Raw genomic sequence first — 26,887 nt, 5'->3', positions numbered from 1 at the left:
CAGAGAGGTGTAAAAAGGGGCTTGGCCTTATTACATCTCCCTGCAACGCAGCCCCCTGGCGCATACTGGAGGTTCCTGGTGGGCTACTTGGCCCCCAGGGACCCAAAGTATTCAAGGGGAATTACTTGCAGAGTGGTGCAGAGAGGGGGCCTCCTCCCCGACCCCGTTTTTTTAATTTATTTTTCTTTTTTTGGGCCCTGGGGGCCCCATCCCCCAGGGCTTGACCCCCAAATATTTTTTAAAAATTTTTTTTTACAGGAAGGGGGCCGCATGGCCCCCCTCCCAAGGATAATTCCAGGCCCCGGGGACCCCATCCCAGGGCATGGACACATTTATTTATTTATTTATTTTAGAAGGAGGGCTGCAAACAAACTGCTTCCCATGTAAAAAAGCAATCGGCTTTGGTTTTTGGAAGCGAGAGCAGGTTTCCAGCTCTCTCTTCCAAAAACCAAAGCAGTTTGCTATGGTAGGGTGGGAGCCGCGAGGCTCCCGCCCTACCATAGCAAACTACAGTGTCCCGGGGATAGGCACCCCGGGACACTGCAGGAGCCAGGCCGGGGGGGTGGCGGCCCCCAGGGCCACCACAAGGCTCCAGGAGGGGGGCCACACAGCCCTCCTCCCAACATTTAAAAGCCCCAGGGGGTGGTGGTCCCCAGGGCTGGGGGGTCCATCACAAACCCCCCAATTTAAATATGTAGTGCCCAGGGGAGGTGGCGGTCCCTGGGGCGTGTGGGGGGCCTTTGAGGCCCCCCTCATTATACATTTAAGCCCCGGGGGTGGCGGTCCCTGGGGCTGCGGGGAGCCATGTACCCCCGCCCCGGGGGTGGCGGTCCCCGGGGCAGTGTGGGGGGGGATTGGGCCCCCACCACACTGTATTTTTATAAAGCCCCCGGGATTTGGCCCCCCGGGGGCTAATTAACATTAAAGTGCAGGCTTCATTTTTTGGGGGGGGGGGATCGTCAGGGTACGGGTCTCCTACGTGCATCCCGAGATTTTAAAAAAACTATATATTTTTTGGGGCCGTGGGGGTCCTTGTGGGACCTAACAGAACAATATTCCCTCATGACCTAGGTCATGAGGGAATATTGTTCTGTTATGTAATTGTGTTCCTCTCTTTCCCAGACCTAGAAAGTACATTTAGAGGGGGTCCCATATTCATGTAGGTCCTTGTGGGACCCCCTAAGCAGGCCTAGGGGGTCAGGGTGCTTTTACCATGCCCACTTTTCTTGCTTTTCGCGTTTCTGTTTTCTTGTGCCTCGGTTCTACTGAGGCACAAGATGGCTGCCAAAACTTCCTGGTTTGGAGTGTTGACAGCCTATTAGCATAAAGCTTGTGCTCGGGAGGATACGAGTACAGTAATTAGACTATAGATATATCTATGATTTTACTTTTGATTTTCTCAGGAACTACTGCACGGATTTTCACCATTTAACAAAAAGCGTTATCTGCGAACCAAACTCTACCTTTTTGCCAAATTTGGTGTAATTCCGTTCAGCAGTTCGGGCTGTAGCCTCACTTTTAAGGTCCCTATGGAAAATTGCATGGGGAAAACACGTTTTGAGGACCCCCCTTTTTTCTCAGCCCCCGCTTCACGAATCACCCCGAAACGTTCAGGGAAGGAGCGGAGCACCCCATCTTCTTTGAAAATTCCGCGAAGATTCGTCAACCGGCGCCAAAGTTATTCCAACTAGAATGTTGCGGATTTCCTATGGAAACTAGGTCCTAACAATAGCTACCTACTGGCGACCGCCAGTAGGTAATAGTAGTGTACACCTTTTATAAAAAAAACTAACCAGGTGAAGAAAGAAAAGGACACTGTATTCCGTGCTCAGATTTAATTTAAAAACTGTCAAAATAGAGTGCCAACCACTGCCAACTGTTTCTTACTTTTGTTGTGTGCAACCCAGACACTAACTAAAAGAAATTCCCCATAAAAGGTACGCACCTTAGACAGTGCAATCCCATACAAATGGGCGCTCAGCTGTGCACTATGTAAACACATATGTTCATTGTGCGAGCACTGCAGACACGTGCAAATGCAAGAAGCTATAATGTATTTTAGACAGTTACACTAATTAAACGTTTTCAGCTTTTAACATATGCTAGGGTTAACACCAGCTACCGCTGTTGCAACATAAGGATATATATTCCTGCCTTCCAGCACTATTTTCAAGCACTTTGCTAAATAAACAGAGAGTGATAAATATTTCTTTGGCACATAGAGGACATGAAAAGGCAATAACTTGAAGGGATTCTAAACTTAAGTGATCAATTACGTTTTTAAGGGCAATAATGTCCACGTGTTGCCATCAGTTATGTGCAGGTTCTAGCCGCAAGCTTTGCGATACTAGTACTGAACTGTAAAGCGCTGTTACTGTTGAGAACTGATGTCTTGTTCCTATTGCAGTTATGTAGTGATATCAGACATGGACAACAATAGCTGATAAGGCAGTGTACACTTTTATCTTATTGTAAATAATTGTGGTTGTATGACGGAACAACGCAGGGAAATACTCTGCTTGCCTTTACCATGCATTTTATCTCGCATACGGTCGGGTGAGGAGTAATCAGGTAGTACCGAGCGGGTTTGCCGATAGGAACAATGTTTCCACGAGGCGATCCTGCCCTTGCCTAAGACCATGGAGTGTAACCAAACACTCGTTTATCATTACGAGTAAAATACAAACCGTATGTACAGAAAACACGCATGTTTTATTATTAACAGCGTATAGTATAAATAACTAGTATTTATTTTTTAAAAACACTTATTCATTTGAATATAGGAGTGGAAATACAGGGCTGGACCCTGTATGGTCCTGATGAAAAGCTTGGGGGAGCTTGAAACATGTCAACCACAACATTGATCTAGCTCAATTAAAGTTAGAATACAGTGTTACCCCTTTTTAACTTTATACCACACTAGGAGCAAAATAAATTGTTGAGGCCCACTAGCACGGTATTTTTAATTACACACCCACTCCACCATCACCACACTTACACCACACATAGTCATCTCACAAAACAAGTGCTCCAGCGTAGTCGCCTTGTCGCAGCACGCCCCTTTTCATAGAGAACTGGGATGGCCCCAATGATGAAGCATGTCACCGTGGGGCAACCCCGGTGAGTGAGGGGACTCTAGAAAGAATTTTTTCTTTCTTACATTCTTGGTACACACTGACTTAGTAAGCAGTAACCATAAAACACCAACCAGGTCTCTGAACCCTTCACATTGGGTTCCTTTACCATGCATTGTTCATAAATCTACATTTAATATATATAAACAATGTATTTGTGGAGGGGGGAGGCCGTCCACACTCCTGAATTTACCTTAAATGTGTGGTAAAGGTATCCGTTGTAAAAGCGTATGTGTTCTAAAAACATGCATAGTAAAGATGCAATGTAGTTAAAACCTTGTTATAAATCTTGTTTCCCAATATTAGTATGCATAAAAAAATCAAATACATCAGTGTATTAAAGATGTACTAAGACCCGAGCAATAAGAAAATAGACCATGTTCACGTACATAGTGGTCCTGTAAGAGCTTGAGCAAACAGGAGTCATGGAAGTGGACCCAATCACAGAGAAATGCATAGATCCTTGCTGAAGTGTAGTCTAGGCTCTTTTTTCTCACATCAGATACTCTTATACACCAGTGCTGAGAAAGCTCATCTCTGTAGTCCAAGCCTTACTCCTGCGCTCAGAAATATCGCTAGTACACGGCGGTGACTGGTGATTGGTTGTCAATTCACAGATATTGGTTTGAGATTAGAAACATGTGAAGTGCACATTCACTTCTCCTGAATTCATCTCCTTTTATTTATTTGACCAAAATAATCATAATGTAACAAGTTCATAAGAGTAACTTCTTCATACTGCTATGAGGGAATAAATATGCCAAAGCAAACAGATGCTGGGAAAGAATTTCAAGTCAAAAAAACAATTCATAAGGTTCTGAAAACAGGCAACAATATTGGTAACAACTCCACATCATGCTGAGGGGAAAACTTCTTTTACTATATATCTAATTTGTAGGCGCATTATACTAGAGTGGATTTTGTAATAAACGAGGGCATACAATGTATTAGTTGGTGAGAAGGTCCTGTATATGAAGGCATGGATCAAGAAAGAGAGGGTGGGGAGAGGCGGGGAAGAGAACAACCAGGATCACTGGCGTCAACCTGGAAACCCACTAAGTGGCATGAATTCAAAATGAGTAGACTTAGGGACGATTATTTGAATTGAAACAGTCATCAACTGCATTCCCTAAGGGCCTGGAGCTGTTAACAGGGGCCTTTCTTACCGTACAGATACTGTCACATTTCTTTTGTAAGTATATAGGCTTATCAGGCATGGATATAACGTTTTTGTGCTGGTTTGCAGCTCTCTCTAACCATTTTTACACCTACTTTCAATAAAAGATCCAATAATGTCAGATGGTTATCAAAGGGGCACTCAATATTCACTGGACTTTAATTTCTTAGTGACCCACACCCCGATTCAGGATTGGGCATACTGAATTGGTATATTCCAATCAAAGATAATAAGGTTGTCATATGTAAAATGGATCTTTTCAGATCCACTCAATTGCCTCACATAACCCTAGACAGGTTATAAAATACATCTGTTTCACATGCATTCTTCACTTACCATATTAAAACATTTATTTTATGTAATGTATGTCTTTTAGTACAAGAATCCCCCTTTTATGTGATAGGCAGCTTTTCCAAACAGCACACACAACATGGCTAAGACAGGCCTGTGTCAAACAGCACATGCCCATTTCGCACAACATGCACACACTTTACACACCCATTGCACAAATTGAGCATCTGTTCTTATGTCATGCCCCGTGTGGTACGATTTTACACCCGTCTTATCATTAGTAGGGGTGGGTGGAATTTGCTTAGTCGCGCTACGCAAAGCTCTGCGAAACAGTAAAAAATCTCAGCGAGCACGCAAAAGTTCAACGAACATGTGGAATTGCTTGTTCCGCCCGTTCATGAGGCTTTTTTCCTGTTTGCGAATGCTATTTGCATGCTTGGGGAGAAATATCTTGCCAACATGCATTTTGAAAGAGCAAACAAGGAAAAAGTTCTGTGAGGCCGCGGATGGCGGAATTTTTGGCAATTTCGTGTTCTCCGCGGAACGCGAAATTACCCAAATTCCGGGAGCGGAACGGGATTCACAGCCCAGGCCTAATAATTAGAGCTCATCTTAACCCGAGTTATAGAGAATTTGCAAAGAAATATCACATGCTACGCTAAACAAATAGAACTATCCATCATAACGACAATTGAACCAGGTCATTAGGCAAATAAAATGGCTTAGTTTGGCACCAGCAAAAACAGACAAGCATTTGCAATGCAATAGGTCTCACATTTGCAAGAGTTTAAGCTATTGGCATTGTAAATGACAATGCTTTTTTTTAATCTGTTTTGATAATGAACACATAGATAAAAGGCATTGTCATTTACAATGCCAATAGCTGAAACTCTTGTAAATGTGAGACCTATTTCATTTCAAAGAAGCGGAAGCCATTGTCCCGGGCTGCTTGTAAAGTGAAAGCACGCATGGCACTCTGAATGTTGCAGGAAAGCATGTCGTGCCTGCAGTAGGAGAAACTCATGAAAGAAAATAATGCTTAAGACTAAATAAGACATACTGTGTACCAACAGAAGTAAAAGGGCCAGTCCTCATTGGAGGTTACAAATGAAGACAAGGGCGTACTAAGGAGGGACTAACAAGCCTATTAATGAATCAGAAGCCAGCATTTACAAAAGACAATGACACAAGCCAATGAAAAATATGGGTGGAGAGATGGTGGAGCTTCAACTCCTTACTCAAATAGAGAATGGCTCCAGAGCAGCGCATGGACTGCCCAGGCTCGACCTAAAAGCAGAGGACTGAGAACTTGAGCTCAACTGAATAAAAAACATGGCCCAAGGGGGTAACCACTGCTTCCCAATGCATTTGAGTTTATGAAAGAGGTGGTGAGAGCAAAAAAGCTCTCCACTCAAATCTCATTGGTTTCAGCTTTATTGAAACAAAAGAATTGTTCCGATTGTGCAAGGAGGTTACTGAATCTTCTTCTCTCTTTGTCTGTTCTTTTTTACACATCTGAACTCTTTGAAGACATGTAAGCATTTGTCAACAATAAAAATGAAATTGTAAAACTCAAATCAGTGTATTGAAAAAACGTCATGCTCTTCATTGGCTAATTGTTACTTATTTAGACTAACGAAACTGGCTTGGAACTAGTGAGTAAGCATCCAAATGTTCAAACATTCTTCTACTACATTTAACAGATAGTTTGAATCCTTATCTTAAACACTTGGCAATGCCTAACGAATACATGCATGCAATTATTACCACTTGCTACAGCTATCCCTCAGATCTCTTCTATCATTCTACATTCAATCTCCCTTACCGTGGGAAGAATTGCAGAGGTAATGGTCATAAAAGAAACACCAAAGTCAAAATCTCTTCAGCTGCTACACAATTGTCAGTCAGGGATCAGACCACAAGAAAGTTCAGAGACAACGTTGATCAACATAAGAGAGGATCTTCTGGCAGCCTTTGATAATTCCACTTCCTGTATTCTTGATCCACCTTGACCTGTTGGTGACATATGACACAGCTGATCATAAACTACTACTGAGCAGTTTGGAATTTTGTTCAGAGTAAGTAACCTATCTTCAGAAAAGATTCACTTGTTCCTGTGTGGCACACTGCAGCGAGCCAGGATTCTCTCCTTCACACCTTCTCAAAAAATGCTTTTAAGTGGAGAGCCCCAGAGTGTCCATATCTATCATCAGCTCTTCTCAGGATTTGCATGCAACCACTAGCTGGGATAATTTTATATTACCAGATACTCACACAACTTAGGTGCAAACACTAGGTGAGATAACTTGACACTATCAGGTACATTCACAAAGGTGCATTAATAACAAAAACACATGTCAATGTCATTGCAGAAATGACAGGAGAATCACAAAAACATCACGGAATGTTGTTGAGCATCCAGTGCCGGATAAATCAGAACTTGCTTTACATGCATCTTTGCAAGTCAGCGATATATACACTGATAGAGGTACATTGGTGTGAATTTCTTTGTTTGGAAGAGGCATATACCCCAACCTAATTACAAAACGTCTGGGTATCCTTTTTTATTTTGAGCCCTCATATACTCTCAGTTCTACACAGTCATCTTCAACAAAACATTAGAACTAATTATGTTAAAGAGGATTCCGCTCTCCTTTGATTCACTTGTCAAGCGAAGCTGCAAGAGCCTTCATTCTGTCTCAATGAGATTACGGTTAAAGTATCTCTATAGGTACTTCCAAAAACTGAAAAACATCAAAGGATTAAAAGAGGTATAATCCTATAACCCCTGCTATGACATCAGAGCACTAGCTTAAAAAAAGAATAAAGTTAAATACATTATGCTTAAAAAGAAATACAAGGGATCATTTTTTAACTTACTTATTTAAATGTTGATATCATGGTACTAAACCCAAAGAAGTGAATGAGTGATTTAAAAACAGTGGATTCCTCATAGAAGGGATAAAGTACCTCTTGCTGTATATAATAAGGATACTTTGAGTCAGTGAGGAGTTCCATAATCGTATAGATGAACGAGGTCGAAGAGCGAATTCCTTTATAAGGTTATGAAACTCAGAGGTGACTTGCAATATCCTCATCAAGTTTGCCCAGAGTTTACTTTATCTCATTAAAACATGGAAACACCATTACCTTTCCCTGAAAACAATTAGAACCTTAATGAGCAACTCTTTCATATAAAGGAGAGAGCATGTTTGCAAACATGAAGAATATAAACACAACTTTAAGTGTAAAATTAAAACACATCAAGAACGGTTAGATATTTGTTGCAAAAAGAGATTAGAAACAGTGCAATACAAGTCAGTTAAAAGAATTACTGCAATAGTTCGACTTTGTAGAAAAATGCAGAAAGATTCTAACTTTACCTTTTCTGTAATTATCTAAGGAGTACAAACAAAAACATGTTCTTTCTGCTTGTCTCTAAAGTACTGAAGAAGAAAAAAAAGCTAGGCTTTGTTTTTAGTTTCTTTAAAAAGCTGCTTTAATTATGCTTGTGACCTGACCTGCCTTCCTCCTCCGCTGCTGGTTCTGGCAGCAGGCATTTTGATGTCAGAACTCAACTGTAATAAGTTATTACAGAAGAGTTCTGACATCGCTAGGGATTGCAGAATCTAATGCATTATACATACATAAAAAAACAGCTTAAACATCTGATAAGCATATAAGATAAAAGCATTGCTCACTGAGATATGGATAAATATATACAACTACAGCCTGCTCTCAGAACCCAGTTACCTCTCAAATTACTCGTTCACTGTTACTGTGCCTTAGCCACATGTAGGAAAACAAATTCTGGTCCATGAAACCCAAACAGCGCTTAGCTATTATACAGTTGTTTTTAAACCATTGATGGGACTAGGTCCCTCTGATGACAGGTAAGGGTAAGATTCGTCTAAAATGCATATGAGCTGCAACTGTCGGTTTTTCACTTTTAAAAATAAGATCAACTGCTGTGTACAGTACGGATAAAGGGTTCAGAGCAGGTTAGTGTGAGGTGTTCAAACATGCTTGTACACATGGAGAGATAGGAAAGAATTTCTTGCCTGTCTCAGCGTGGCGTCTGTTCACAAGCAGCCTTGAGGTGAATGGGATCTGGATTAAATTAGACACACCCTGCTAAGGCCCTGTAATTTAATTGAGGATCCAGAAAACACTCCCCTTCTTTTTAACCTATAGTGTTTAAACAGTTTTTACACGTCGGATAAAACATGCCTAAAATTATCTTTTGATTGGCATAAAATAGGAAAGGCACGTACAAGTCTTATCCTGTCAAATTGAGTGTCAGTGTTGGACTTGATCCTTTATGCAGGGTTATCCCCAAACGTTTTGCTTCTTCCTCCTATTTTTTCCTAACCTGTTGTTGTTGGTTTTAGGACTCTTGGCACTTTACCACTGCATATCAGTGCTAAAGTGCATATGCTCTCTGTGTAAATTGTGAACATGATTGGTTCTCCCCGATTGGCATATTTGATTTACTGGCCAGTCCCTAGTAAAGTGCACTGAGTGTGCCGGGGCTGGTATATAAAATACTAGTAGTGGCCCTGCAGCACTGATTGAGCCACCCACACAAGTAGTCCTGAAAGGGTAACTCAGACCTGCCACCACAGTGTCTGTATGCAGTTGTTAACTGTCATGTTGACTTGGCAAGTGCACCCACTTGCCAGGCCCCACTTTTCTTACATGTCAGTCACCCCTAAGGTAGGCCCAAGGTACCCCTGTGGGAAGGGTACTGTATATGTGAAATGTAGGACATGCCCCGATGTGTGTGGCATGTCCTGATAGTGAAATAATGCCAATTTCGTGTTTCACCATTGTAAGACTATCTGTCCCCATAGAAAAGCCTGGAAGTTCATTTATAACATCTTATAAATATAACTTACCATTGGGACCAGATATAAAAATAAAGTTTAGTATGCCTGAACTCAGAATCTAAAGATGCATCTTTTAGGAAAGGTGATTTTTACATTCTGTGTCTGAAAATACCACTTTTAGAAAGTAGGTGTTTTCTTGCTTAGCCATCCTGTGTGCTTCTGCTAGGATGTGTATTGAATGTTGGCTTTGGAGTGACAAGGGCAGAGGAGTTGCATTCTCTCAGACAGCCACTGGGGAGGGTGGGGGTTGATGTGTGTCCTGCCTTCCCTGAATAAGTCAGCACTAGGTTGAATAGGCCTGATCTACATTTGGAGTGGTGGGATGAGTAACACCTGTACCTGAATAGGGCTGTGCCTGCCTTCCACAATGCTGGCTCCACCCCCCTTGGTGTGTCTGGAGCCAAGGCTTACACTGACAATGGATGTTGGTGTACACTTGCAGAGTGCCTCCCAGAACTGGTTTTTACTGGGTTCAGAGCCACTTGCACAAAGAGAACCATAACATTTTGCGGTAGAAGCATAAGACCCAAAACCCCTGAACTTTAGACTACTTCTGGAATCAAGAGGAACCTTTGCTAAGGAGAAGAGCTGGAGAAACTGATGAGAAGTACTGCCCTTGCTGTGTATCTTGGGTTGGCCTGTAGTTGCTGTTTCTGCCAAAGAAAGAAGAAGGACGTTGCTGTGTGCTGTGTCCCCTGCTTGAGGAAAGTCTCCAAGGGCTTGAATAGAGCTTGCCTCCTGTTTTGAAGTCTCAGGAACCCAAAGACTACACCCAAAGCTCCCCTGAACTTCCTTGCTGGGTGTTCTGACCTGCTAGGAGTGCCTGTGACTGTGTGGGGCTCTGGAGGTTGTTTCTGCTGCTGGGAACTGGAAAGCAACACAACAACAAGAGAATCGACCCATCGAGGGATTGCGGCTGAAAAGATCGACTCAGCGCCGCTTGCCGCCTCATTCGTCGACGCATCCCAGATTTCCATGCATCGTCCATGTGCGGCAAGTTTTCCCCGACATATCACCCAAGAATCGTTGTCATCCCCAAATAGATGCATTGCTTCCCCCTACTGAACGGACCGGACACATTGCTCCCCTGTGCACAGAGTAACTGTTGCATCGAACCCACGGAGGTCTCGGGACAACACATCTCTTTGTTTTTCAACGCTTTCCATCGCTGTGGCTGCTTGGCGAATTTTTTCGCAACTACAGGCACTTTGCAAGAAATCACGCATCCATAGTTTTCTATGGAATCAGTTGCTAAAACCTTTTGAAAGTCATTTTTCTTAATACTTGTATGTTTGATTTTCGTTTCGGTCTTGTTAATGTTTGCATAAAGATACTTTACTTTTCTAAACCAGTGTGGTGTCCATTTGTGGTGTTATCACTGTATTACTGTGAGTGTTGATACAAATACTTTACATATTGCCTTTGGGATAAGCCTGTCTGCTCATGCCAAGTTACCAAAGGGGTGAGCAGGGTTTATCTAAAGTGTGTATCCCCTTTACCCTGACTAGAAGCAAGGGCCCCTATTTGGACAAAGGTACCTGCCTCTGCGAACCAGAGACCCCCATTTCTAACAGTCAGATTTACTTAATGTGAGTTTGTTTATGCACTTATAAAATTGGATACATTTCCGGGAGCCATCTTTAATGGAAGTCATGCTTTATGTTACACTGATGGCATAATTACCTATTTTGGGGTCCAGCTCACCATTCAAAATTCACAGTGAATAACAAGCCTGTGCAAGGAGCATAGCCTTTTTTTGCAGAGGAAGGGCCTGTGGATAAAACATGTATAAGGTATACACCTGAACCTACTAGACAAGCACTTGCAGGATGTTCCCATGTGGGGCATAGGCAGAGCAGGCAGAAATCTGGCTCTTGTCACAAGAGGTTTCATAATTTTCCAGGGCTGAACTCAATATTCAGAATTTTCCATCATTTGAGGCTCAATCCTGGACAGTGACAGTCATACCACCGGGATGAGACTGTCTTAATGTATTAACAGTTCTCTCCTTCCACAGGTGACTTGTAGCCCTCACCTGACTAACAGGTAATTTGTAAAAAGCTACTGCCTACCTTTCACAAACACTCTCACCGGGGTGCTGACACAAGTACTCTGGTACTTCCCATTGTTTCTTTGTCCTGATGATGACCTTATCACTAATTTATAGTTTGAAACGTTGTTGACACTTCAGCAAACAGACTAGGTTTACTCCCAAAAATTAAGTGTCTGTGCTATGGAATCATAACCTTGAACCCAGAATCTTTTTTGTGCCTCAGTTGTTTGCCCTGCATAGACACACACCATTTGTCATCATTCTTGTTTCTTTACTGTGTGATCACTGGGGTGGCACTAAATTCATAACCTTTTTTTACAAATATTCTTTTTTTTTATTGCAAGTTTGTTTACCGTCTACTTCTTTCTATGTTTTTTATCACATTGACAATTGTGGGCCTGATTAAAGGTTTGACGGTCTTGCCCCTGTACTGCCCACGGCAGTGGTCACAAGATAAATGCTGAGCCGGTGGTCTCCTGCCCACCGTATTATGATGTGACCGATGGCACCACATGGTCTTTCTGATGGCAATTAATGTTTTTTCATACACGTTGATGCATTTATGTATATTTTGACTGCACAAGTGTTGAATGTACACATATGAAAAAATACTTACTACAAATACTTTCTGATTGCTTGAGTCTGGCCCATTGCACGACCAGCTGCCTTCCATTGCACCTCTGTGCCTGGGTGGGGACATGTGCAGATTCTACTGCCCGCTAGGACTGTGCCCCAGAGAGCCATTCCTTTGGTCCAATTCACCCTGACCTGGCCTGTGGGTGTTCCGGTCTTTTCATCATGGACTGCTGTGTGATGACCATCACCACAGTCCCTACTTGTTTTCTCCAGTCTGGGCGTGTTTATTTTCTGTAGAAATTGTAGGAGTACGAAGACCACTGACTATAGAAAATTATAAATGCATATCAAAGAGGGCCATATTTTGGAAAGTTTCTCATTAAGCTTTATGTGCTAACAGCCTTGTGAAGTTATAGTGTCTATAACTTGTGTAATATTTTTTCCGACTTGGAAGGCTCTGTTGATCTTCAACAATAAAGAAGATTTTCAGAACACCTGGAGAGCGTAATTTCTTCTTTCCCATACACCAATAGATTGTGCGGTAAATTAGAGGTTGCTGCCATATGTTTCCTACCTTTCATTTTGTACATTTGTGTGATATTGTGCAGAGTATTTAATTGTGTGTGCATTAGAGCACTTCTTTTTAAAAGACAAAGCACTTATAGGATATTTATCGATTGAGTGTCTTTGTTATGTTGCTACATTCTGAGATTATTGCCCAAAGCACATCCCTAAATCAGCCTTGGACAGCTCTCCCTCACTATCTTTAGAGTGGAGTGCTAAAAAGGACACCTTAGAGTCAGTTTAAAAGTAGGGATGGGGCTGGGATCTCTCGCCCACTGAAAGCAAACCCTCTCATTGTTATAGATGCGGCATAAGAACTTCTGGTTGCCTTGGGATCAGTGCTTGATTTGTAAAAAGTGCCAGGGCCCTCGAGAGGAGACCACTGCAGCTTACACCACCCATTGCCCCTGCCAGCGCTGCCCATGACAGTATCAACTCAACTAATAACCATCAAGCACCCTCAAGTGTTACTTTTCGGACTATGCCAAGTCCCAAAGCTATAAGAATGGTTTGGCCAGCAGGTATTAGTCATTTTAATATATATTGAATTAATAAATAACTGTTGTTTTGCTCATCTCTAAATTGAAGAACAAACAGTGACACCATGTAGCAGACAAGTACTGGTGCCGAGCCACGGAAACCACTGCCTCAAATTAAGCACAGCTTGGAATCCTCGGACCGATTTTTCATAACCCTGTATAACCAAATATAAAAATAGACAAGCCACATTGGGCAATACTTCAACACATATAGATATGATATCATAAAATGAAAGACATATCAGCAATGAATGTTCACACACAAAAACGGGATGTACAACAGTAAAGACGGAAATAAAATAAAAATATAAGCAAACTGTGGACAGAAGTATGCCAAAAATCTGTCGACAATGAAGGTTTTATGTGGTCCTTCTCAGAATATCTATGGAATCTATGAAGACCAGCCTTGCCTACGTCAGTTGCCCTACAGGATCCAGAGGATTCAAGTATGCTTTCAGAGAAGTTCTCAAATGGCGCAAACACAGGGACAAACTTCATGGCACCAACTTGTGGAGTCACTCGGCCAAAAACGCAGAGCGCTCCTCTGCTTGCCAAATTTCAGGAAGAATCTGAAACAGGGTTCTTCTAATAGGCTGTCCACCCTTTAAATAAACCTAATGAGACCAATCACCTTTAGGTACAGGATGGCCCTCAACATTCCATTGGGACGAACTCAAGACTTTGGGCGAGCATTGTGACATTTCTCACACTTCTTAGGATCGCCTGCCTGACAAATGTACAACTGTGCAATCATTGCCACTAAGTGCCCAACTGGGTTCATGTCAACGTCTGTAGAGCATCCAATTGAAACATCAATCTCATGACACCTCGTGCATTTAACACATCTCAGTTCATTTCGTGTCCCAATCACCACTACTTTACAATCCGTTTCGGTACTACCTATGCATGCTATACGAACACATCTTCTATTCACATACCACACGCCAGACTACCTTCTAAACTCTGATGTATGCATACCAAGTATTATTAACACTACAGTTTCAGATGCTGAAAAAACTGTTGTGCCCACCACAAAGCCTTTGCATATCAATCTACCATGTATGCAGTTCACAAGCAGTCGTTTGTACTCCAGAGGCTAGTGCCTATTAATACCATACGTAATTTATATCACTTTCAAAGTTTTTTCACAGGATACACTAATTATTTCTCTTATTAGGCACCTATTACATCTAATCACCCATTCCATCTATCACTTTCATACACCACACACTTGTTTTACACACCTCAGATTTTGTACAATTGTTTGGACCATGTTTTGGCACTATTTCTTTACACTGCTCAAACTCTACATACAGGACTTTGTCCTTTCTATTCACAAATTACACAAATATTTTGTAATCACCCATTTTACAAGTTGCATCTCGATTTCTAATACCGTACATTAACTTCAAATCACCACGCACTCCAAATGTACACACCATACAGCTATTTTTCATTCTAGCCATTCATCGCTCTTAAGAAACTCTGCTTTACACTCTATTCTCCTGTTTACCATGCCACACATCGATTTCTGGTGCCACAATAATTTTTCACATGGCACACTTCTAGCATACACATTTCATTGTCTACATTCAACCTACAAGGAACACTTGCATCAAATTAGAGCTGCAGATTGCAGCACTCAAATGTTTCATATACCACACTCATGCTCCATGTGAAAGGCGTTTTAAATAACCCTGGGTGGAGTTTGCGGGGTTGCACTTTGTGGAGCTACACGAAGTGCAAAAATACTCTGTTGCACTACGCGGGGCTCCGCAAGCGGCAGAGTTCCATAGAAAAATGCCATTCGCGGTGATTGCACAGTGCAGATGCTTGCGAGCATACGCGACCACTCGCAATGAGAAACCTGACCGCCCCGCATTGGAAATCTCGCCTGGATGTTTATTTTCAACGCTTGCGCTTGCCAACTTGATGTTGACAATCGCTAACGAGAAAAAATCTCACCGGGAAGTTGATTTTCCTCGCTAGCGCTCGCCAACGTGATGTTGGTGAATGCGAGTGAAGAAAAAAAACCTCTGAGAGCTCTGCATAAAGCGGAGTACGGGAAACTCTGCAAGTGGAGTGTAGTGGAGATTACCACCCAGGCTTAGTATTAAAACATACAGCTACTTATTTCAACCCTTCACAGGGATCGTACACCTACAAAAATGGCTTTACAAACAGCACATAGTCATTCCACAAAGCTTAAACGAGTTTTCCACATCATATACACACACTGCCCACCAACTCCACACAAATGTGGCTTTTCATGCAAGCGGCCAGTTTGGTATACCACACTCCTACCACGTATACGTGGGGCAGTCTTCCAGAAAATGTGCACTAGTCCAAAACAGTAGTAAACCTAGTCACTCCATGTTTTTGCCCCGAGTAATGACGATTTGAGAAAGTAATATTTCCACAAGGACAAAAATAGCAGAAACTGAAGTCGTTTTTTTTGCCATTTTTACAAAACATGTTGTAGAGAAAATACATTTTCTCGATTTATCAAATGTGTAACAAGTGTGTGAAGCAACATCAGTTTGTTGCATGCTTTAATAAATAAGTAGCAGAATAAATTAAAAATCAGTTTGTTCATTGTTTAGAGAAAGGATTGATAAATTATAGTTTGTACATCCAATGTGGAACATGATTTTATCAATCTATATTATCCTATTGGTCCTGGAATTACAGACATATTGTAAAGTGGACTGGGCAAAATTTGTTTGAAAAATCCTGCATTACACGGAATGCAAAAGAGCTTAAAAATAATTTGCACTGGTGTTAGCTCCACTGCAAAGTTTGTTTAGTTAAAGGTTTCATATCCTGCACAGGCGTGAGAAATAGCAAACACTAGATGCGATGCCGCAAACACATTTTTGATCCCACTCATTTCTCAAATCTTACACCTATTTCACGTGGCACACTCTTTTTTCACACCCACTGCCGCTGTAAATATATTTGAAAGCAAGAATGAGAACAGTGAAAACCGTGTCTTCTAATTTAAAACTGCTAAGCCTTGTGTTGCAATGGTGTTATGATTTTTACAGCACTTATATTTGCCATGGCCTTCCAACAAGCAAAAGGCATACGTTCTGCTGTCAGAGTGCAGCCTCCTGAGAATTAGGAAACAGATTGGTTCGGCTTCCAATTGCCATCCTGTATGTTCCACATTCCTCGTGGGCAGCGCTAGGTTGGAATTTTGTTTCGATTTTAAATTTCTAGGTCGTTTACACATATCTATAAAAATGATTAAGGTACATATAACAATCAACCCCCGAATGGCTGTAATGATTTAAACATGAACATTATTTACCTGTGAGAGGGCCTGCAAAGCCTTCAATTTTAATCACTGGCAGTAAAAATCTCAGGAGCATCACAGATCAACAGAATTGAAGGGCCCAATCCAAAAGATGTCCCGCAGATGCTTCCCACATAAGAGTTGCAGAGTTTGGTTTCCGTTTTGTGTCCCCTAAAAAAGGTATAAGTAATGGTAGCCACAATTGGCCAGCACCGAAAATAACTTGATAATGGTTTGCAGCGACAGTGTAGTTGGGTCCTGTTTCGCTATTCTCTTACTCCTGAGGAACCTTTGGTTCCTGCTTCCCTCTCAGTGTAGGGCAATGGTAGTCCATGCCCTCATAACATCGCGTCTGGACCATGCCAATGTCTTATACTGGGGTCTCCCTCTGAACCAACTCAAGACACCCCAGTTGGTGCAGAATGATGCCACCCGGCTCCTGCCTAACATCCTGAGATACAACTCAATGCATTCCCATCTCAGGGAACTGCAGTGGCTGCCTATTCAGGAGAAAGTCAAGTTTATGGGACTGGTGTTGGCCCAGAGAGCCTTCTATGGCCTAGGTTCCAGCTATCTAACCGAGACTCACTTCACCATTCGTCTAGAACTTAACGCTTTGCAGAGGCATTGTTTGTGGTGGTACCGAAGACTAAGAGAAAGAATTTGGGGAGGTACCTCCTTCTCGGCTTTGGCCGCTTTGGGCTGGAATGGTCTTTCCCTGAACCTGTGTGCTATTAAGGATACAGATTCTTTCAAACATGGCTTAAAAACGTGGATGTTTCATTGTGCTTCTTAACTTATCTTTCACATGCGAGATCAGTGGTCGATGAACCGTTTGCGCTGGGATACTCTATAGAGTAGCCTTACGCTTTACAAATTGCATTTTGATTTGCCGCTTTGGTAATCCCCTTGGGATCACACCAATGTTTCTGTTCAAAACTGTGTGGAGTCTGGTGCCAATCTAGGAGAAGTGAAATTAGTTGCTGTTATACTATATTAGACCATAGGATAGCTTAGTGGGTAGGTTTTGCTGTGAAGACTAGTGATCGACTCCAGATGTAGCACCCAAAGGAGATTTGAGGACAAGATTGTTTTCATCTAGGGTCTTACAGATCACATATGTCAAACTGCTGGGAGGATCTCTGGCCTCTTGTTCTGCTTACTCCGCCCCTCCATCTTTGGTGGTTAAAAACCTCGGGATGAAGTTGGACATTGTCTTATCCATGCAGCTGCAGGATTTCTGCGGTTGTGGGCCAATGCTTCGGTATACTCCACACTTTGAAAAAATGTCTTGCATTCCTCTTGCTGGAGTCTTGTAGAGTTGTGATTCATGCGACGATCACCTTGCGCTTGGGTTACGTGAACACTCTCTATTAAGGAGTGCAGAAGGCTTTGCTGAACCACCTGCAGGTGGTCCAAAATGTAGTGACAAGACTTCTCTTGCATCTGCCAAGGTGCTCTTCTATGTCATTGGCTTTGAAAGCCCTCCCCTGGCTGCCCGACAGGAAATGCATCCTATTTAAAGCCATGGTTCTGGTCCAAAGGGCTGTGTATCTGTCCAGCCCTGGGAATCTGGGAAATATTTTTTTCCAGTATCTCCCCTTCAGAGTACTGTGATCTGCCTCTGCTTTACTTCTGTCAATCCCTCACTTGAAGCAGGCCCATGGGGGTGGTAAACCCTTTTCTTTCTTTGCTCCCAAAGCCTGGAATGAGCTCCAATGTGAATTGTGTCAGATCCACCTTGCGATATCATTCAAACTAAACTCAAAACATGGCTGTTCTCTGTGGGGTGATAAGGTCTTGGGTTAGGGGTGTGTACCACTGGATTTCCTTGGTTAGCACAGGGATGCTCCTTGGGGTTGCTGCACGCTCTATAATTCTCCCATTCATTCATTAATACTTTCATAGAGAAGAACGTGAAATGCACTGTGGTATTGCTTTATGAAAAGTCAAAAAAAGATAATTGTTGTGTGTAAAACCTGTGTAAAATGACCTGCCACTGCTCTCACCTACCGAGCATGCAACGTTAATTGTTTGGACAGCTGGCAAAGGGAACTGTCATGTGAACATGGATGAAGAAACTAATTGAGGACTGTCCAGGTATATGCAGAAGTTGTGATGAAGAAGTCCCTTGTGAATTTCCACCTCTTTTTCCTTTGTACAGAGACTAAGAGGGCCTAGAGTGATCTTCTGTTTTGTTTGAATGATTAGGAAGACACAAGGTTTCTAGATTTTACATCTAGAGACGCAGTAATATGAATGTGTAGTTGAGTGACTCTTTGCTTGGGTATTAAAGCATGCCCAAGTTGATCACTGATCAAAGACATGATGTTGTACAAGTGGCAAAGCTCCTATTTGTTTAAGTGAAGGCATGTCGTTATGGCATGTTATGAACAAAAACTTGACTTGGACATCCCGCGGTGCACCAACATTGCACCTCACCTCACAGATTTCCAATGGCTTCTGATACACAAATACTGGAAATTCAAAATCCTCACATATGCATACAAGATACTGCACAACATTGGACCAGCATACCTCTACTCATGTCCTCCACTTCAACCAGGCCACTAGACACCTGCAAGCTGCCGCTCTCTCACACACACACACACACACACACACTACATCCAGAGAAACAGAACCTTCTTCTACTGCTAAGGGATTTCTTCTTACTTCCGGACTTCTGTAAGAAGTTGAAGACCTGGCTCCTCAACTAAGACCCCGCAGATGACATTCACACCTACTCCAACACCTGGATACCCCTCAGGTGATTAGTTGCGCTATAGAAATAGGGGTGGGCGGTGAACTCCACTCCACTGGCGAATGCTTGCAGAGTTTTTTTTTATTCCGTGTTGCGCTTGGAATTTGGCGTTCGGGGAAAAACTCTGCCTCCCACGTAGCTTAGGGGAGTTTACCAGCACTATCCCACCCATAAATCGTTGGCCAGTTTTATTGTCATAGGTTTTAGAAAGTGGGCCTTTTCTTACCTACCCATTCTGTGTCTCTGCCTGTCCCTAGAATACATGTCTGGGTTGGATGATAGTTTGGGGTTTGTAAATTCACTCTAGACAGTAACACACAAAAGGACCTGAGGTGTGCTCTGCATATCAAGATAGCCCATCACCAGACTGATGGGTCTTCCAAAGCTATTGTGGTGGGAGGAGTTGACACTTGCACATGAATACTGATGTGCCTGTCACCTCACAAAGTAGTCTCCACCCCCCTGTAGTGTGTTCGGAGCCAGGACAAGGAAGTGCGGGGTCTTGTGCACTACAAAGACTTTCCTTTGAGGTTTGCTTGCTTCAAAGACTGAAATGGGTATAAGAACTGGATCTCGGACACCATATACTCAGAATACTTCTGGACTGAGGACATTCTGCCAAGAAGAAGAGCTGTGTTGCCTCAGGAGGCACTGCCACTTTGCTGTTTGCTTTCCTGTTCTGGCCTACTGTTAGCAACTCCTGTTCTGAGATTGAAAGCACTGTACTTTGCTTTGTATATCCTGCTTTCTGAGGTTCTCCAACAACTTGATCTGAGCTTGCCTCTTGTTAAGAAGTCTCAGGGCCGTAAAACATTTCACCTACCAGCACCTCTGCTGAGAGTCCTGTCTTGCCTAGTGGTGCTAAATGCAGTTCCTTGGTCCTTGGAAGTGAGTTATGGTGCCACAAGTAGAGAAATCAATGCATCGACTCCCAGCATCATTCAGAATGGGCACATACTCGCCAAAACTGAAGCATCAGCGCTGCCGGCATCCGAGGTTTGGACCCCACTTGACGCAATGACAACGGCTTTCAACGCAGGCCTGACTTTCATTGAAGTGCCTCCGAGGAACCGCTGCTACAGGAGTCTTGAGCACTGCATCATCAAGGTCTGCGATCCACCGCTCTGACTCTGACGCAGCGCCTGCTCCACAACTGTGGAATCAACGCAGCGCAACTTGACTTTCGACGCATCACTGATACACCGTCTCTGTGCACTGATTTCATCCATGACACAGCACCGCAGTAAGGAACCAAGGTATCGGGCCCGCAAATTACACATCACCTCCCCAGCGCCATGAATCGTCACTGGGCGTTAGTGACTCAATGACTCTGCACCGTCTTAAGGAACAAACGCGTGACTGCCTACAGTAATGCATCACCTCCTCTATGCAACACATTGTCCCCAAGAACCAATGTGTACCGACCTGCATAGCAGTAAGGAATCGACATATCACCTGCCCTTTTGATGCCTCACCCCCCCACCACCACCATCCACACGCATCTAGGGTACTTTGTCCTGGTCAACAGCAACCATTGATTTCTAAAGAACTGCAAATGTATCTACCATTGAAAAGTCATATTTTGAGTTGTCTATGTTGGATTTGTATCGTTTTTGTTCTTTTTTAAATCAGTTAAATCTTAATATTTTTTTAATCTGGTGTGGAGTCCGTTTGGCGTGTATCACCGTGTTACTGTGTGAGCGTACAAATATATACACATTTCCTCTGAGGATAAGTGTGACTGCTCTGTGCCAAGCAACCTAGGGGATGAGAAGGGGTTATTCCTAGTGTGCAAATTACTTACCCTGACTAGAGTGATGGTCGGTACTTGGACAGGGTGCAAACAACTGCCAACTAGAGACTCCATTTCTAACACTAAACGTTTGTTCTTCCTATTTAGACACCACTTTCCTACAGGTGCAAGAGTGAGTGTGTATGCAGGCAGGTCCTATGTTTGTGTGTATATGCAGAAGTGTGATGAATTTGCAGGTTATGCTGTGGGGGGCTGTAGAAAGGTTCAGAAGCTGAGTCTGGAGCAGGCGACAGCTCTTGTAGGTGTCTTATAAGGTCCACTTGCAGGAAGATGAATGTTTACTGATGATTTCACAATGTTCTTGAGAACTTGGGTTTCAGTGAAAAAGGCTTCCAAGGGCAGATTTGCAGAAAACAGTATTCAGCAGTGGCCATTCAATGCAGATTTGGTGTGGGAATACATTATCTCTCAAAGAGAGCACTGACCTGACACAGGCTTCCCCAGGAGAAAGCGTTGAAACCTCTTGGGCCCAAGTTCTGGACATACCTCTATTAAGCAGTCTGTGCTTTTCCTTCCCTCCTACAACTTTTACAGCTTACAAATTGACTAGAAGTGGAAAATAATTGATTGGTTACTCCTGACTCTGTGGAAATTTAATATCTATGTGTACCTACTTAGAATTGAAAAAACATGGAGAGATGCAAAAAGAGTGTTGTGGATATTTGTCTGAAAGTTTTATGTATGTCTGATTGGTTTTTCCAATGGGAGAATTGTTTTACTACATATATGGTGCTCTGTTCCCTTGGTTGTGGAGCCACTCTCTTCTGTCAAGTAGAGAACTCCAAGAGCCATGAAATATGAAGATGGATGTTTATTCCAGTGACAGAGTAATCCATTATGTAGAACAAAGCTATCCTGGTGTGGCTTTAAGCTCATACGGGTGAAAAGCTCACTGAATTATTAAATGTTGAAATGAGCATGGCATCCTACCAGCAGTGTTTGATTTCTGCCACAATGCATTTCGGGATTCGAAGCCCTAAGATGTAGGCAGTAAGCTATGATTATATTTGGGTACCCAGAGGAGGACTCAACTTGGACATAGCCAACCTGCACCCCAACTGAAATGTGAGCCCAAACTACCCACCACTCTAGTTAGGGTAAGTAAGTTACACACCAAAGATAACCCGTGCTCAACCTCTGGTACTTTGGCACAGAGCAGTGAGTCTTATCACCAGATGCAATGTGCAAAGCATTTACACAACATTGAGACACAATGAATACACAATATAAAATTCTCCACACAAGGTTATATATAAAAATATAGTATATATTGTACACAAAACAGACCAAAACAATATAAATTAGAAATACTGTGCACATCATGCAATTACTGACATAGCACTCGTTATCCTGACAGTGCAGGTACCAAAAACGGCATAGAACATTGTCAGGGCATTGAAAATGCTTCAGGTTGGTGGGGCATAAAACCTCAAAATATCCCATGGCCTCTGTGAGTAGATAAATCATCAACACATCACCCTCAGCATGTCAGTAACATACCGACACTGGGACCCCTGTCCTTCTATCAGTGGGGTTACGGTAAATCTAGCAAGCCAGGTTAGAAGGCATGATTTAGAATTTGTCTGTGAGGCACAAGCAGGCCTGCGCTTCCCTTAGGTGTTTTACTGTAACTTTTCCCAACTGCGTCAAGTCTGGAGCAGGGGGCTTCCATCGAGGACTCACCCCACATTGCCACTTAGTCTGCAAGTGTAAGCACCCCAGGTGTGGCTCAGGTGGGGGCTCCCACACACTGTAGGGTCCAGTCAGAAGACCTTGTTTGGTCTGCTGAGTGCGAAATAGAGCAGCGGCCCGCAACCGTTTTACTACTGGAATCTCAGGGCATCAATAAAAGAGAATGGGGAGGCTTCTGCAGGACCTCAGAGGTCCGATCCCCTGCTCTCCGTACTCCCAAGCAGGGGTGTGGGGGCACCTGAGGCAATCAAGTTCCTCACAGGGAGGCATGGGGCTATAGTACTTCTTTGCTCCAACAGTACCTTTCCCTAAGCAGTTGTTGCCGATGTTGGGTGTTGTTCCACCGCTCCATAGATGGACACCCCCACGCGAGGAAGACTTGGTTGTCGGGGCAACACTCCCTCCTGGAGTATGATTTGTTGGCTCATGCCCATTCTGCTTCAACTGTGTGAGTCAGGGGAAAATGAAGAGCGCCGCACCAAACAGGAGAGTGGTGGCACCAGAGGCAATCTAGTCACCCACTGGAATGAGCGGGGCTGTAGTACCTCTGTAATCCAACAGTACCTTTCTCTATGCAGTTGTTGCTGCCATTGGGTGTTGCTCCACGGATGTTGCTCCACCCCTCTGGAGAGGGCCAGCGCCACATGAGGAAGCCTTGGCTGTCGGGGCGCGTGCCCTCCTTCAATAAGACTTTTTGGCTCAAGCCTGTTGTGCCTTAGCAGCCCGAGTTCGGGGGAAAAGGAAAAGCACCACACTAAACACCCCTCTGCCAGAGTGGGCCATGAATAGGGCTCACTACATGCTGGTGACACTTCAGACCCTATGAAAAGCTCACCCCGGGGTGGGGAGTAGCTCCTTCTTCCCAGGGGTGCCTACATGTGAGATGTAGCGTTTCATCCACACTATATTGAAAAGAAAAAGGAGCAGTCTTGTCTGACTCCAGAATAACACACCCTGGCAGTCTGAGTAGGGTCCATTTGGGGGTGCGGATTCCATTAACCTAGTAGGGCGGTGCTGGCTTTTTCAGCAAGAAGGATGGAAGAAGAAGCGCTCACCGTACACTTAATTCAAGAAGATTAAATTGGTCAACCTCAGAGCCCCAAGACAAGCCTGCTAGTGCACGACTCTGAGGGAACTGGGGCCAGCCAAAAATCCCCTGGGGAACAGTAGGAGCGGGCGCAGAGGTGATGAGTATGCAGCAGGCCATCCCATAATGCAGCAAATCCATATGGCGGTTTCTCCTAGCAAAACAACAGTCCCTTGGCAGAACAGGGGCTGGTTCCAGCAGGGCAACAAAAAAAAGCAGCCCAGTAAGTTCTTTAAGCCGCCCATTAGCAGCAGGCAAACAACAGAAGTGCAGTCCAGATGAGGCTCAGTCCAAGTTACAAAGTTGCTCTAAAAAAGTGTGGTCTGAGCCCCTGTACTTATACTCCAAATGTCGTTGATGTAGAGGTGACTTCACAGAAACCTTAGAAGTGCACAGCACCCCCTTTCAACTCAGCCCTGGCTCCAGACGTACAGTAGGGGTTAAATCACCCCTTTGTGTGAGTGCAGGTTACAGCCTATACAAATGGAGGTGCACCCTGTCTCCCTTTCTCCCGGCCCAGGTACACTGTCAGTATGCAGATGGATGCAGATGCCTCTCTCATCACGCCCAGCCCTACCTGTGTTGTGCCTGGAAAGTTTGCACAAAGTGTAACTGTCACTCTGCCCTGGATGTAGATTGGAATCAGGCTGTAGGACTAGGGTTATAAGCATAGAGAAATGGACACTTTCTAAAAAGGGGCATTCTTAAAATAGTAATGTAAAATCCAACCACACCAGTAAGCAGCATTTGTCACTACCATTCTAAACATACCAAACAGGGCAATGCTACTCATTCCAGATCAGGAATTTCCATTTAAACTCATATAAGGGAATTCCCAATTCTAGCCTATTAGAGGAGTAGACTCCCCGGTAGTAAGATACCAAATAAACTGTTTGCCACTAGCAGGACATGTTACACAATAAAGGTACATGTCCTACTTTTACTTACACAGCACCCAGCCCATAGGGCTACCTAGGGCCTACCTTAGGGGCCCCTATATATGTTAAAGGCTAGTTTAAGGTTTGGCAAGTAGTTTTAAATGCCAAGTCAATGTGGATGTAAACTGCCCATGCAGAACATGCAGTGGCTGGCCCGAGACAGGTTTGAAAGGCCACTTCTGTGTGTGGCGCAAGCACCACTGCAGGCTCCCTAGTAGCATTTAATGTAAAGGGCCTGGGTGTATTGGATACCACTTTACAAGGGACTTGTTAGTAAATTAACTATGCCAAACATGTGAAAGCCAGTCATACCATGTTTAAAGAAAAGGCACACTATCACTTTAGCACTAATTAGCAGTGATACCGTGCTCAGAGTTGTAAAACCAACAAAAAGAGGGTCAGAAAAATAGTAGGTAGAAGGCAAACATTTTGGGCATAAACCCTGCAAAAAGGGCCAGGTCAAACATATCAATTTTAATCCAATAGATTAACAAGACTTTTGGGATTGCATGTTTCGATCATGTACCAATTAAACAAACATTCAAGTCACCAAGGGAGTGAAAAGATTTCCAATAAAAGTCTGTTCTGAGAACACTCATGTAGTGGAACTATTGGAAATAAGCTTCTAATTTTCAAGACAACAACATCACTGCCATAATACATACAGAATTAAAAAGGTACCCTTCAAGTAGCCTTGGTTAGTTTGAAGATTTCATGACCCAAAATTGAATAGCATTTTCTGTCATTATTTGCTACATGATTGTAAGTTGTATCTAGTGAGGGTTTCTTTGGGTTGGACAAGCTGCTTTTGTCTAATTATTTAAAGAAAACAGAAAAAGAATTGGCAAATGTATCTAAATACATAATGTGTATGCTTTGTAACTATCTTTAATATCTGTGTGTCTTTTCTGTTTTCTTCGTTCACTGTTATTGGGTGACCAATGGATCATCTTCACAGGCGAATTCCAGGTGATATTGTTTATTTTACTTCACCTTCTTTCACATTATGCAGTAGCATTATATTAAGGTCCCGATGAAGCAGGAAGAGATCCTTTGACTCTATATCCACTGCAGAAACTTGTCGACCTACAACCAACCTTAGTAGTTATTTGTTCAACACTACTATGCACTGTTTTTAGCTTTTGGTGGGGATAGGATTCCATTAAAATTGCTTTTTACACTTCCACAACCCAATCCTAACCAACTTTTTTGCACTCAGCACTGTTATTTTCTCACATTTTTTGCACTGCTGGTCAGTTTACCCCCTGATGCCATTTAATTTCTCAACTACACCAGAGATTCCTTCCATCAGATTAGGCTACAACCTACCTAATCTACAGTGGATAAACACCACTTTCCTTCGGGGTGAAAGATCCCAAATGATGTAGGGCGGTACAGGATGGGAATCTGATGGGAAATATTATTTTCACTACAAATTACTCTCTGTAGATTTCGTGGTTGTACCCTCCAGACAACACAGACTTTGTTAGATAGTTTCCTGACCCATTGTTATCTTAGTAGTTAGTTTGTATAATTATTTATTGATACTTATTTAAAGCTACTTCACAGTGCACTACATCTGTTCTCCATCTTAACTGTTGACAAGTATTCAACAAAGAAGAATGTTTAATGTAAGCCCTTAAATCAGCACTGAGCAATTAGTATCTCATGTTTTTGTAACATGTTTGGCTTAATAATTGGCCCAGACAAACACAGTGAATATATTCTAAATGGGTGGGATGTAACGTCTCTCGCTTTCTGTCCCTCTCTCTCGTGAGATATATATACATATCAGGGTTCTGATAATACAAAGCACTTGGTTTCCCTGGATTGCAACTGGATGTTATGAATTCGTCTGGTGCAGTTTGCGATTTTTTATGGTTTTCTGAACATCCTTCATCAGTTTTTTATAAACTATCATATAAAATAACCAAAATACCCATATGTCTTGTTGGCTGCACTCAGGACTTCAAAATAGAGCTATCGCTCTGTGACATATGTGCTTTTCGGAGACATAGTTGGATGAAGAAAGGTTTCAATTTTTATTTTTTAGTGAAAAGAAATTTACTTCAGAA

At 42.9% G+C, this 26,887-nt stretch overlaps 1 protein-coding gene across 2 annotated transcripts in view; it reads right to left on the bottom strand.

The window, feature by feature from the left end:
- LOC147679712 (reticulon-4 receptor-like) overlaps positions 1–26,887 on the bottom strand; it is a 783,809-nt gene that overhangs the window by 691,646 nt on the left and 65,276 nt on the right. Inside the window, exon 2 of one of the 2 annotated variants that reach the window (XM_086943283.1) lies at positions 6,428–6,615. The exons of the other annotated variant lie outside the window; for it this stretch is intronic. The gene's annotated coding sequence lies outside the window, so the exon portion shown is untranslated. The remainder of the gene's footprint in view (positions 1–6,427; positions 6,616–26,887) is intronic. 2 annotated transcript variants of the gene reach the window in all.

This window comes from Lissotriton vulgaris, chromosome 11, assembly GCF_964263255.1.
Source record: "Lissotriton vulgaris chromosome 11, aLisVul1.2, whole genome shotgun sequence".
NCBI lineage: Eukaryota > Metazoa > Chordata > Amphibia > Caudata > Salamandridae > Lissotriton > Lissotriton vulgaris.
Note: the sequence above shows the minus strand (reverse complement) of the source record. Positions and strands in the feature narration are given on the sequence as shown.